At 43.1% G+C, this 14205-nt stretch overlaps 1 long non-coding RNA gene across 1 annotated transcript in view; it reads right to left on the reverse strand.

The window, feature by feature from the left end:
* The window catches only part of LOC125400977 (uncharacterized), a 40512-nt gene extending 29946 nt beyond the window's left edge, over nt 1-10566 (reverse strand). Inside the window, exon 1 of the long non-coding RNA XR_007232163.3 lies at nt 10334-10566. This is a non-coding gene — a long non-coding RNA (uncharacterized LOC125400977). The remainder of the gene's footprint in view (nt 1-10333) is intronic.
* Between the last annotated feature and the right edge of the window lie 3639 nt (nt 10567-14205).

Genomic DNA, 14205 nt, shown 5'->3' on the forward strand with positions numbered 1-14205 from the left:
ACAGGAGGCAAATACACTGCTTCTGTAACTTTCTTTGATTGACATAGTATCAGCCCACAACAGTAAAGTAGCTTACAAAAGAATGTATGACCACAGATCATTTTCTCATCACTACAGATGCCTACGAAGCACGCAGGTATCTGGATGTTCAGTACATGTTATCAGAACCTAGGAATGTAGTTGAGCATGGTGGCACACATCTGTAATACCAGCACTTGGCAGGGTAAGGTAGGAGGATTATCATGAGATCAAGGGTAGCCTGGGCTATGTAGTGAGAGTCTGACCCAAATTTTTAAAAAAATAAATAAAATAAAAACGGAAAACTCACAAAAACAAGCTACAAATGTTCAAACTGAGTTTCTGGTACCAGCTTTAATGATCACAGATAAACTCAGGTTTCCTCTCCCCATGCACTTTTTGAAGCTGTTCTCTTGCTTTATCTACATGCATTGTTGTCTTCATCTTCTCACCCATCCCTGAAATTTTCTCTGCATTGCTTTGTCCTGTCTATTACTAATCCCCATGCTTGCTCTGTGTGTGTGTGTGTACGTATGCACACGTGTATGTGTGTGTGTGTGTGTGAGATGTGTGTACCGGCACCTTGCGGATGTCAGAGGATGACTTTCATGTGTCAGTCCTCTTTCTAAGTTTATGTGGGTCCCTGGTATTGAACTCAGGTCATCGGGCTTGTGTGGCATGCGCTTTTATCTGCTGAACCAGGTACTTAGCCTTACTGTGTTTTAAAATTTGATTTAGTTTTTATCGCCAGGATTTCTATCCAGTTCTTTTTCAGAGCCTGTCTTGGTCACTGTTGTGTTGCTGTGAAGAGTTACCATGATCACAGCAATTCTCATAAATGAAAGAATTGAACTGGGGACTTACTAGCGTTCTGGAGGCTTAGCCCATTATTATCATGGTAGGGAGCATGGTGGCAGGCAGGCATGGTTGCTGGAGCGGTGGCTAAGAGCTACAGCCAGATCTGTGGGTGAGTCTCTGTGCTTGGCGTGGTCCATCCTCAGTGACACATTTCCTCCAACAAGGTCACACCTCCTAATTTGTTTCAAATAGTGCCACTCCCTGACAACTAAGCATTCAAATATATAAGTCTATGGGGGCCGTTCTTATTTAAATCACCACAGAGTCTATATTTCCTTGCTCATTTTTCCTCTATGTTTTGAATTCTTTTTCTAAGAATTTTTTCTGTTTTTTTTTTTTAAAGTAAAAAATCTTTTACTGTTTGTAGTTCTTTATTCTTTTGGGGAAGCCTGCCACCCAGCTCCCAAATAACTCACACAGTGCCTTATTCTTTCTTATAAATGCCCAGCCTTAGCTTGACTTGTTTCTTTTTTTAATTGATTTTATTGAGTTGTATATTTTTCTCTGCTATCCTCTCTGCCTCTCCCCTCCACTTCAACCCTCTCCCATGGTCCCCATGCTCCCAATTTACTCAAGAGATCTTGTCTTTTTTTACTTCCCATGTAGATTAGATCTATGTATGTTTTTCTTAGTGTCCTCATTGTTGTCTAGGTTCTCTGGGATTGTGTATTATAGGCTGGTTTTCTTTCTTTATGTTAAAAACCACCTATGAGTGAGTACATATGATAGTTGTCTTTCTGTGTCTGGGTTACCTCACTCAATAAGGTGTTTTCTAGCTCCATCCACTTGCCTGCAAATTTCAAGATGTCATTATTTTTTTCTGCTGTGTAGCACTCAATTGTGTAAATGTACCACATTTTCCTTATCCATTCTTCAGTTGAGGAGCATTTAGGTTGTTTCCAGGGTCTGGCTATGACAAACAATGCTGCTATGAACATAGTTGAGCACATGTCCTTGTGGCACGATTGAGCATCCTTTGGGTATATACCCAAAAGTGGTATTTCTGGGTCTTGAGGTAGGTTGTTTCTTAATTTTCTGAGAAATTGCCATACTGATATCCAAAGAGGCTGGACCAGCTTGCATTCCCACCAGCAATGCAGAAGTGTTCTCTTTACCCCACAACATCTCCAGCATAAGTTGTCATCAGTGTTTTTGACCTTGGCCATTCTTACAGGTTTCAGATGGAATCTCAGAGTTGTTTTGATTTCCATTTCCCTGATGACTAAGGATGTTGAACATTTCCTTAAGTGTCTTTCAGTTATTTTAGATTCATCTGTTGAAAGTTCTCTGTTTAGGGCTGTACCCAATTTTTTTTATTGGATTATTTGTTCTTTTGATGACCAATTTCTTGAGTTCTTTGTATATTTTGGAGATCAGACCTCTGTCTGATGTGGAGTTGGTGAAGATCTTTTCCCATCCTGTAGGCTGTCATTTTGTCGTGTTGACCATGTTCTTTGCTTTACAGAAACTTCTCAGTTTCAGGAGGTCCCATTAATTAATTGTTTCTCTCAGTGTTTATGCTACTGGAGTTATATTTAGGAAGTGGTCTCCTGTGCCAATGCATTCAAGTGTACTTCCCACTTTCTCTTCTGTAAGGTACAGTGTGGCTGGCTTTATGTTGAGGTCTTTGATCTATTTGGACTTGAGTTTTGTGCATGGCAATAGATATGGATCTATTTTCATTTTTCTACATGTTGATATCCAGTTATGCCAACACCACTTGTTAAATATGCTTTCTTTTTTCCATTTTATACTTTTTGCTTCTTTGTCAAAAATCAGGTTTTTGAACGTATGTGAATTAAGATCTGGGTCTTCTATTCGGTTCCATTGGTCCTCCTGTCTGTTCTTATGCCAATACCAGGCTGTTTTCAGTACTGTAGCTCTGTAGTAGAATTCAGAAGTCAGGGATTGTGATGCCTCTAGGAGTTCCTTTATTGTACAGGATTGTTTTGCCTATCTTGGGTATTTTCTTTTCCATATGAAGTTGAGTTTCATTCTTTTGAGGTCTGTGAAGAATTTTGCTGGGATTTTGATGGGCATTGCATTGAAACTGTAGATTGCTTTTGGTCAGATTGGCTTGGCTTGTTTCTTGCCAGCTTTTCTTAAATTATATCATCTATCATTTGCTTCTGGGCTTTTATCTTTCTCTCTTTCTGTGTACCTTTCTTAACGCTTTTCTCGGTGACTTGCTGTGTAGCTGGGTGGCTTGGTGGCTGGCCCGGGGGTCTTCCTCCCCTCCTCTTTCTCTCACTTCTCAATCCTTTTCTCTCCTTTTTCTCCTTCCATTTATTTGCTCTGTCTGCCAGCCCCACCTGTCCTTTCTCCTGTTTTACTATTGGCCATTCAGCTCTTTATTCAATCAGGTGTTTTTTATAGGCAAAGTTCACTGAGTTTAGCAAATACAACACATCTTTGCATCACTAAACATATGCTCCACAACATAAACAAACATCATACATCTTAAAATAATATTCTACAACAGCTGTCTTATCCATATAGCTACTTTGCTTGTCTAGGTCTTGAATTATGTTCCTTACTGTATTCATGAGTTCGCTTATGTCCTGTGTCTAGTTATTCTTTTTCAAAGTAGGACTTTTGAGTCTCTTTCTGGAATATCGGTTATCTCATTCCTTTGGGTTTGCAGTACTTGCAGCTGTGAACTTGTGGCTATGCCCTAGTGAGTTGTTTCAAAGCTGCCTTGCACATCTGTTGAGATGGATGTGTTCTCTGGGCATCCTTTTTGTTTTTCCTTTTCACACTCTGTTTTAGGTGCCCTAGTGAGCTCTGGACCACACTTTCTCTTGTTTTACCTTATGTGAGTCCCTCTGCTGACTCATCTCCATTTGGATTTATGTTCCAGATCCAATGACGTGACAGCAGTCCCTGTATTAGCTTGCTGGAGACCCTGTAGACGTCACTTGTGTCCCCAGTGAGATTCAGGGACTGCAGCAAAGGAATTGTTTGGGGGAGGGGATATGAAAACAGTTTATAGTTCTTCTTAGAGTAAGGTATTGATATTTAAGTAGTTAAGTGAAGAGGGAATGGGAATGGGGAAAGGAAAAGAATGGTACCAGCTGTGTTAGAGGCGTGAGACATTCTAGCAGTGTGCAGTAGGCGCAGAGAGAAAAGCTGTAAAAGCCCTTTCTGGGGAGACACAAGAGCTGAACAACCAGAAAGTAGAAAAGTGTAGAGAAATACGTACAATTAAATTAGACAATAAAATCAAACACATGATTATTAAGTCAGTCAGAATTTCTTCCTCATTGGGGTGTTTCTCTCTCCCTGGATGGCCTTTTGTAACATCCTTCACAGGTCGGGGGAGGATCCAGATAACACAGTCAGCGTGTCCTGCCAGATGAGAAGGGTTCTGCCAGAATTCTCCAGTCTGAGGCTCTCTGCCTGCAGATTACAACCTCATCTCTGGTATTTGGGGAATCATTCTTTCCACACCAAGGATTTTCTGGGACTGAGGCTCTAAGGGGTGTGGAAGGCATGCAGGCCTGTGTTTGCCTTTATCAATCCAGTGACGTTACTGAGCCAAGTTGGGCAGCACACTTCCCACGATCTCATGTAACTCGCCAAGACAATGTGTTTGTGTGCACAGGCGCGTCTGTGTGTGTGTGCGCGCATGTGTGTGTACGCATGCATGTGTGTATCTTCATGTGCGTGTGTATGTGTGCAGGTATGTGTGCGCGTGTGTCTGCATCCGTGCATGTGTGTATGCATGCATGTGTCTGCATGTGTGTGTATGTGTGTGAGCATGTATGTGTCTACATACATGTGTGTGTATGCATATGTGTGTGTGCGTGCATGTGTGCATGCATGTGTGTGCATGTGTATGTCTGCGTGTGTGTGTGTGCATGCATGTGTGAGTGTGTGTGTGTGTGTGTGTGTGTTGCCCTCTTTAGCAGAAGTCTCCTCGTTTCAGCTTCAGGCTCCTGCATTACACTTCTGCTTCAGATGTCTCGTTGGACCCACAGGCCCAGCCTCTGGTTGCATTTGTACATGGGGACCTTCTCTCTCCCTTCCCAGTGCACTTGCCTCTCGGTTACCACTAACATTGGCCGGCACAGCAGCACAGTGGAGCGTGGTGTAGGCAGCTCAGCTGCTACTTTGCCGAGAAACTCCTACTCAGACTCATCACTGCTTCTCTAGCCCTTTCTCTATGTGAATAGGTTCTTTAAAAACCAAGGACAGTGTCTCATGTAGCCTTTAATGGCTTATTATTACTTTTTAAATTCCACTTTTCATCCAGTTGTACCAAGCATGGTTGCTAATCTGCCACCTTACTCAGAAGTGAGCACAAACACCTTTTTGTTGCTGGTTGTATTACTAAGGTAGGACCCCCATGCTGTACCCCAGGCAGGCCTAGAGATCTCTACGTAGCCTAAGACGATTTTGAAATCATGGCCATCGTTCTGTCTAAACCTCCCAACTGTTGGGATTACAGGCATGCTCCTCCATGTCCTGCAGCAAACTAGTCTTTATAATTCTTTCAGTCTAAAGTGCCTCCACAGACTTAAAAAGTTTGTTCAACCACAGAATATTTTCCAACGTCTTCCACTATACATTTAATGTTTATACTATTTGGAAAATGTGAACCACAGAGAAATGGTTAACAAGAATTTCAATTCAAAACAAGCAATAGACTTTTAGAAGATTTCCTAAGTGCAATACATTCCAACGAAGTGTTATACTTTCTGTGTGCTTGTCTCAACAACTGAATAATTTGAATGCAGTTCAACATTGTAATCAGAAATCATGGCATAGTCTTCAAGAATCAAGAAAGATTCTATTGTGTTCACTACAGTTACAAAGTATCACTGAAATAATTTTACGGTTGGTGGTCACTACAGCATGAGGAACTGTATTAAAGGGTCCTAGTGTTTGGATGGTCGAGAACCAGCGTTCTAAGAGAACTGCAACAGTCTCCCCTGTAGAGAAATGCTCCCCCAAAAGCCCATCTGCTGCTAAGCAAAGTGCTGCTTCCAGGCTCCAGGCCCCAAACCAGGAAACAGACATGGGCCAATGGTACTGAGAAGAGAGCGGTCGCTTTGTAACCTTGCCAAGCACAACCTCACCCGGGCAAGCTTTGGCCATGCTCCATATTTGCCGTAGCATTTTGGTGGTGGAGGAGGAGGGCTCAACGAAGCTCCTAAGATAAGGCAAAGGAAATAGATGACCTTTATTTTTTTTTTTTCTGTGAAGTGTGTAACTTTTTTGGGATGCTGGCATGTAGGTGTGGCTCCCCAACACATGCTATACCAAAACACCTTTCATTATTCTCAGGAGTTTATATCATTTCATTCCCCACCCCCCCAAAAAATTCTACTGAGAAGATGTTTGCCTGTAAGGAGTAGAAACTACTCAGAAGCCTGTAAATGGATACACACACATACACACACACACACACACACACACACACACACACACACCCCTCAAGGAATTACTGAAAGGGAAAACCCATCTGATATTAGGAAGTTACTGGGGTCTCAGGCAACTTTTGGAATCTTCTCTCTCTCTCTCTCTCTCTCTCTCTCTCTGTCTCTCCCTCTCTTTCTCCATACTAACTCTTCCTTTTTTAAACCTTTTTATTATTTTATTACTTTAAAAAATTATCAATCCAAATTCCCACACCCTCCCACCTCTCCCCCCTCCAATCCTAAGAAAGCACAAGGCACCCTGCCCTGTGGCAAATCCAAGGCCCTCCCTACTACATTTAGGTTGAACAAGATTTACATCCAATGAGAACAGGATCCCAAAAAGCCAGTATATGCAACAGAGACAAACCCCAGTGCCACTGTCAGTGGCCCCTCAGTCTGCCCCAACTGTCAACCACATTCTGAGGGACTAGTTTGATCCCATGCTTGTTCATTCCCAGTCCAGTTGGAGTTGGTGAGCTCCCATTAGCTCGGGCAAACTGTCTCAGTAGATGAACCCTTCATGGTCTTGGCCTCCTTGCTCATACTCTCCCTCCTTCCACTCTTCAACTGGACCTTGGGAGCTCAGTTCAGTGCTCTGATGTGGGTCTATGGTGATGTTTAAGATAGTCGCCAGTCTGACTACAGGGCAAGGCCAGTAGTCAGGCACCCTCTCCACTATTGCTTAGGGTCTTAGCTGGGGTCATACTTGCGGATTCCTGGGAATTTTCCTAGGGCCAGGTTTCTTGATAACCCCATAATGCCTCCCCCAATTAAGGTATCTCTTTCCTTGCTCTCATCTCTGTCCTTCCTCCATCTCGACTATCCCATTCCTCAAGTACCTCTTCTATGTGTAGTTATCTTGAACTTGATTCACTTCACCCTTTAAGCCTTTGCCTCCCTAGTCTGCCCTAGTCAATATCGCCACCATAGTGGGAAGTCATCTTCATCGCCCCCTTTCTGTTCCCACATTACTCAGGAACCCCTTCTGCCTCTACTCCTCAGGCGCCCACCTGAGCCGACTACAGACACGCCCCCATCACCTCTCAGACAAACTTCTTACAGCAACACCACTGACACTTACAGTCTTGGCCCCTAAATTCCCTTCTCCACAGATCAGCTGAGGAGAATGTCTTCTCCTTTTCAGACATGGTTACTCTGTGTAGTCCTGGCTGTCCTGGAACTCACCCTGTAGATCAGGCTGGCCTTAAATTCAGAGATCTGCTTGTCTCTGCCTTCCTAGTGCTGGAATTAAAGGTGCGCGCTGCTATCGCCAGGCGAGAATTTTCTTTTTCAAATAGTGTTATGTTAAGGCTCAAAACTTTCCAGGTAGCTCCCCACTGCATTTTACTCTCTTCTCTGAGATCAAATCTCATCTTTCGCACTTTCCTCCCTAGTTACGCAGTGGTAGGTCTCAGGTTTCTTTCTCTTTCGCCAACACGTCAAATTTTGTCTTGCCAGGTATTTGGACCTCACTGCTTCCAGTTAATCTTGGCAACATCACCGCTTACAGGCTTCCCAGTGCTTATCAGTATTTGAACTGCTAATCTTACCTAGTAGGAATTCTACAAGGCTAAAGCTGACGTTCCAGCTGTCTTGTTCACCTTCGCTGAATTTCCTCATACCAAGCACGTTGTGCTCAATGAAGACTTGTCACATTCATGCAGAGCCTTCAAAAATTATATGGTGGAGAAAATTGCACAAATTATCTTCACACAAATAATCCTAAAATTAATTCAAATACATGATCCTACCCACTGCTGTATAGTAACTCGGTCCTTCTGGGAATAATTCCTAGAGCACACTGTATAGTTTATGCTGGCATTTAGAGGAGCTGATGCCTAAAACTTAATGGCTTTATAAGATAGCATTTTGGAGATTCGCTGTGAGGCCTGTGTAGCTTAGCCCTGTATTAGAACAGTCCTGTATTAGTACTTGTGTGATTTTTTTAAATTTTGAGATATTGATTGAAAAATTCAAGCTAGTTGCTTAAGATGGTGGGATTCAGAGATGACTGAGGTACCAGTGGGAGGCAGCATCCCAGCAGGACCAGGGGGAACGAAGGGACGTGGTTCGCTAAAGCTGAAAGCGCTTCATGCCCAACACAACTTTCCTGTTGCCAGAGTGATTTGTAGAAGCAGAGACCTCCAGTTGGGAACAGGGCTATTTTTGGACTCTGTATGTTTTCTGTAATTATTTCTTTTCTGTTTTCCCTCATGTTTAGTAAAAACTGTTCTTGAGAAATACCAGGCAGGTTTGTCAAGGGAAAACATGTTCGTCCATGCTGAAGGTTTTGAAGGAGAGCCACACAGCTTCGGAAGAGCAGTGGATAGATGACAGAGTGCCACGGAGACTCTAGACAGAGTCCAGGCTGAGAGGAAAGTCAGGGAAGTGGGGCGGCCTTTCTAACGTGGAGACTCTCAAGACTGATTCAGTTTGTTTCTGGTGTGTTAAAACACTGGGAGGGTTTGTGTTCCATCTTAATTAGTCAGGGCTACTTTACAAAACTGCCAAAACCCAGTTGGTAAAGGCTGTTTTCTAGTCACTTAAAAAACTCTAAGTACATAAGATAACAAGGATCTGAGTTCCTCAGAATAACATTTAAAAATACAAAGGAATCAAGTTTCCCAATGGTCCAGAACATATGTAAAGAATATATGAGAAGTATTATACATGAAATTGGAATGTTCTGAATTTGGACCTCTGTATTTCTTAATTCATGAGTGCACTAATATTGTCAGCCAGAAGTGACTTTGGAAGACTCTTATTTATTCTGTCAGAATAATTTGGGGCATATCTTAGGCCTCAAGATTACTAAAACCTAGAGGAATAACCCAGATAAAGGGCTTTCAGATTAGGGAAGTTGAAGACTGTGTTTAACATGATGAAGATCTGATTCTGAAAGGCTGCTAGGTTGTGATTTTTCTTCATCGTGTGTGAGAGAGATGGTGGGGGAGAGAAAAACAGAGACAGAGAAACACACACACATACATGCACCCAGACATACACACACAGGGAGAGACACAGAGTGAGACAGAAACAGAAAGAGACACACACATAAATAACGAGACAGCGAGACAGAGGGACAGGGAGAAATACAGATACACTGAGCGGCAGAAGCATCTGTTGCTAAGACTGGCCCACTGACTAATCTCATCCAGAAATACCCTTGCAGAAACACTGTGTCCAGTTACCTAGGCACCCTGGACCTCGTCAAATTGGCATAATTTATTACCACACAGAGAAAGAGGTGCGCTGCTAAATTTCTGCCCATAAAGAGAGATGAGCTGCCTCAAAGCCATGGTAACAGGACAAATCAGAAGCAGGAAGACAGTCAGGCCCTGTACTAGGTATGGTCACTAGATTCCATTACGGTAGCCGGAACATTTCCTCTGAGGTTTCTCTCTTCTGTGTGTGTCTCTTATGTATCGTCTCCAGTCTTAACCTGGGACCTCAGCATGTGACTGTATTAGTTACTTGGCTTGTTGCTGGGACAGCAGGTCTGATAAAATGAACTTAAAGAAGGAAAGGTTTATTTTGGTTTGCAGTCCAGGACGAGGAAGTCCAGGCAGCCTAGGCCTGGATCTTCCTACCCCAAGGACACGATCTAGACACTCGTGACAGATATGCCCAGAGGTTTGTTTCCATATTAACTCTAAACCCTGTCACGTGGAAAGGATCGACCATCACAATGACCTTATGTGAAGAAAAAGTGATCCAGCAGAAACTCAATTGTTAGGATGGTCCTTAATCTAATACTGCTGGTTCCCTGTAGGAAGGAAAAGTCAGGATATAGAGGGAAGGAAACATTAAGAATAAAGTCATCTGCACACTGAGGAGGCAGGGCTAGCAAGAACCCTTCCCTCTCTGCCCTCCCTCCAAAGGAACAACCGGCTGGTATCTGGAATTTGGACTTCCATTCTAAAGAGCTGAGAAAACAACTTTGGTAAGCCACAGGCTCTGGTGGTTTGTTATGGTCGCCATAGGAAATAATACACTTAGAAAACGTTACACACATTAGCCCGTGCTAACCATACCTGGAAGACTGTGGGTAGCAGATGGGAGACGCCCAGAGGAGAGAGCGTGATAACAGATCGTAGGTGTCAGAAGAAGTTGGGAGTGAAACTGGGGTCCTGAGCAGTAAGCAGTCTACAGAGAGTCTTCAGTACAGTGTACGAGAGGACACAGTGTGCGCCAACAGAGGCTTTGTAACTAAGCAAAGTCATCACCGTGCCACAGCCCCTAATGTACTGGCCGCTGACCGGAAAATCTCCCGCTACAACCGGTTCATAGTGATCATTCCTGTGTTTGACCAGCTGCGACATACTCGTGGAGTTATATTAACTTTGGTGATGTTAAAAATTAAAAGGTTTATGTAAACATTGACCATGTTGGCAAGGAAAGGATATGTATTAACTTAGACAGTGTTAACGATGAAAGGAATGGCCTTTCTTTTTTGGAGGCAGGGTTCAAGCTGGCTTCAAATTTGTTGTTCTGCTGAACTTCGATTACATGAGTGAGCCATAGTGTTTAGCAGGACTAACCCTCAGTTACTTCTATGTCAATAGAGGAAGGCATGTATCATGTCAAATGCCTAAAATCCTAGTACTCTCAATAGTAGAGGTAGGAGGAGTTTGAGGCTAGCCTAGGCGGCATCTCCCTCTCTCAGAGGGGGAGGGAGAGAGAGAGAAAGTTTTTCCAATTCACTTGAAATAGTCATAATATTTGGATTTAGATCATGAATATTTCCAAAATAGCCATATCTTTAAAATATCTGCTAAGTATTGTCATTACGTTAATACAGGATAAATATATTTAATAGCAATCTACAAAAGTTAATTCTTTAGTGTCTTTACTTCATGGTTCATGTTTAAAGTCTTTGATGCCGCATTTTATTTCACAAATGGACTGAAAGCTCTGCAGAGGTCTAGAAACTAGTGGGTATAAAATCTGATAACACTGTCTTGACATCTTCAATCTTGAATGAATTAATATAATAATAAGAGCTATTTCTTTCTTCAAAGTGTTTCCATTTTAAAGGCTTGCTGTTATCCACTTCCCTGGCCTAATGCCTTATTAATTTTCATTTCTTGAGGCTACATGCATGACTTGAATTCAAATAAAAACACATGCTTTCCCCCCATCTAAGTTTGGAATCTAACTCTTTTAATAGGCAAAAACACATTTTCCCAGAAGTCTGATCCAGTGCCTTAGTTAGGGTTCCCATTGCTGGGATAAAACACCATGGCTAAAAGCAGCTTGGGGAGGAAAGGGTTTATTCCAGCCTATAGCTCTCAGGACACAGTCCCTCAACTAAGGAAACCAGAGCAGGAATTAAAGGCATGGAACTGGAGGCAGGAACCAAAGCAGAGGCCAGGGAAGAGTGCTGCTTACTAGCTTGCTCTCATGACTTGCTTAGCCTGAGTTCTTAGAGTATCCAGAATTACAAGCTTAGGAACAGTACCACCCACAGTGGGCTGGACTCCCCATAGCAACTGTCAGTCAAAAAAAATGCACCAGAGGCTTGCCCACAAGACAGTTTGGCAGGGCTATTTTCTTAGTTGAGGTTCCCTCTTCCAGAATAATTATAGCTTATGCTCATGTTGACATAAAATAGCTAGTAATTCAGTAACAATTTTCAGGCAACCAAATGATGGTTATTATCCCCTCCCCTTTTTTGTGTTTGCTGATGTGTCTGCATATCTCTGTGTGTCTCTGTGTGTGTGTGTGCATGCATGTGTGTGGGTAGGTGCACATCTATGTGGGGAGCAGAAGTTTATGTCTGGTTTCTTCCCTCATTGGTCTTTACCCCTCACCCACCAGAAAGCAGCGATCATTTATTTTGAAAGGGAGACACACCATTATTTTGAAAGGGAGACACACCATTACAGGAGCTATGAAAGGACTATAACTGCTCAGATGCAACTTGAGGTGCTTCTGAGTCCGATCTCTACTGAAAACATACTTATGATCTGATGGGCTCACTTATTCACTTATTCAGCCATATCTTCCGTCTCCACCTCCTCAGCGATAGGATTGTAGGCACTTGAGGCTGTCTGTACCCGGCTTCTTGGATGGGCATTGGACAGGGAAGTGAGCAAGTTCAGGTCCTCACACTCATGTGACAAGTACTTCAGGGAGTCACTTCCCAGCCTTTGTCTTTCTTCCTTAGAGATAAATAAATACAGATGCTTGTAGTCTCAGAAACAGCTAGAAAAGAAATGGATAATCCAGTCGCTTTTCTGGAGCTGGAGATAGGTCGTAGATTGCATGTCTTTCTATATCAGGAATGTGTTAATATATATTCAAGAATACATAGTGCTTTTCCCAAGGAGTTTTTTTCTGACCTGGGATCATACATAAGGTGTACACTATCCTTAGGATGAAGTATCCTATAAAACAAAATGTTGCCTATCGTACTATGTGAAGCCAGTTGTGTAAAGTTCCAAAATGAGACGACCAGCTGGGTGAAGATTTCGGGAATGTCGGGACAAGCTCTGATGTTCTGATGTCACTGCAGGATTGTCCCGATGCTGTGGCCCAGGGAGGGGGCTCCTTTCTGGTTCCATGGTAACACATGACAGTCTGGAGGAGACTATATCCAAGTGGACATAGTTATGCAGCCCAGTTCCACATCATTAGAGAGAGTCGGCGCCTCTGCCAGGATCCTGCCAACACTGCTTCTAGCCAGACATCCATTAGTAAATACTGCAGTCTTAAATCACTGCCTGGCTTCTGCGGCTGGGTTGTCTGCGTAATGAAAATGAGGCCCAGACTTTTGGAAGCATCATCATGAGTACATTGAGAAACTCCTGCCGGTGAGGCTGTTGGAAGTTTGGCAGATGCCTGGTTCACATCTGTAATCCAAACGTTCCATGGCTGAGGCAGGGGGAGTGCTGTGAAGAAGTAGAGGCCTGCATAGGCTACATTGTGAGTTTCAGGCCAGCCTGGGCTTCAGAATGAGACCTTGTTTCAAAGTAAATAAAGAAATAGAAATTTGTGGTACTTAGAGTGTAATTTTGGCAAAGGCCTTTTGTTTTTATTTTGAAATGAAATGCTTTTAGTTGGAAATAAGTCTTCACTGTTTTTTGACAATGCTAAGCAAGGAGGTAACTGGACCTCTAGTTTTATCTGTCATGCTTAAGGCTGCATTTTACTTTTATAGAGAAAAGCATAAATTAATATACTATCTCACTTCAAATAGCTGATCTTTTCACATGGTATTTCTAAAATATTGAAAGAAAGGGTTTGGTTGAAAGGCGCATTGTAAATAATTGTAATGTTTGAGACGTTCTCTAAAACAGTGAGCTCATCAGTCAGTAGCGACTTCACAACTGGAAAAGTCTCCTTGGGCTCACTCTTCTGATCCTTGGCACTTCTCTGAGGTAGAAAATGTACAAGCAAGAATGCTGAAGTTTGGAAAACAGCTTGACCAAGATCACAAGCAAATTAGGCAGCTTCCAGCAGCAGCCTGGGATTCTGCGACCGACTCTTGTAGTGACTCCATATTTAATGAGGAGAAACTGACAGATGGGTGGGAACTCTCCAAGTCCACCAACCTGCCCACAAGGCCTGTGATCCATCCTGGCTCTAGAACTCTCTGAGAGATAACTGCCTTTGTGTCAAATAAAGAGTGGTCAGTCTAAATCCACTGCCCACCGGGCAGGCAGTGAGACGTCCTGGTCTCTGCAGAAAGCCAGGTGACAGGAAGTTCTGAAGCTGTCTTATAAACACGTAGTGGCCAAGGTGGCCACACACCTCCTCGCCCTCCGGATGAGGAATGGCAGATTAATGAGGATGCTATGTGACTGGTATCAGCTCTGGGGCAGTGACACTCCTGGCAGGCATTTGTAAACAGTAAGACCCTGAATTTATCACGCGTGTCTCCTTCCCTGGCAGAATCCCCAGC

Source organism: Myodes glareolus, chromosome 24, assembly GCF_982192425.1.
Source record: "Myodes glareolus chromosome 24, mMyoGla1.1, whole genome shotgun sequence".
NCBI classification, from domain to species: domain Eukaryota; kingdom Metazoa; phylum Chordata; class Mammalia; order Rodentia; family Cricetidae; genus Myodes; species Myodes glareolus.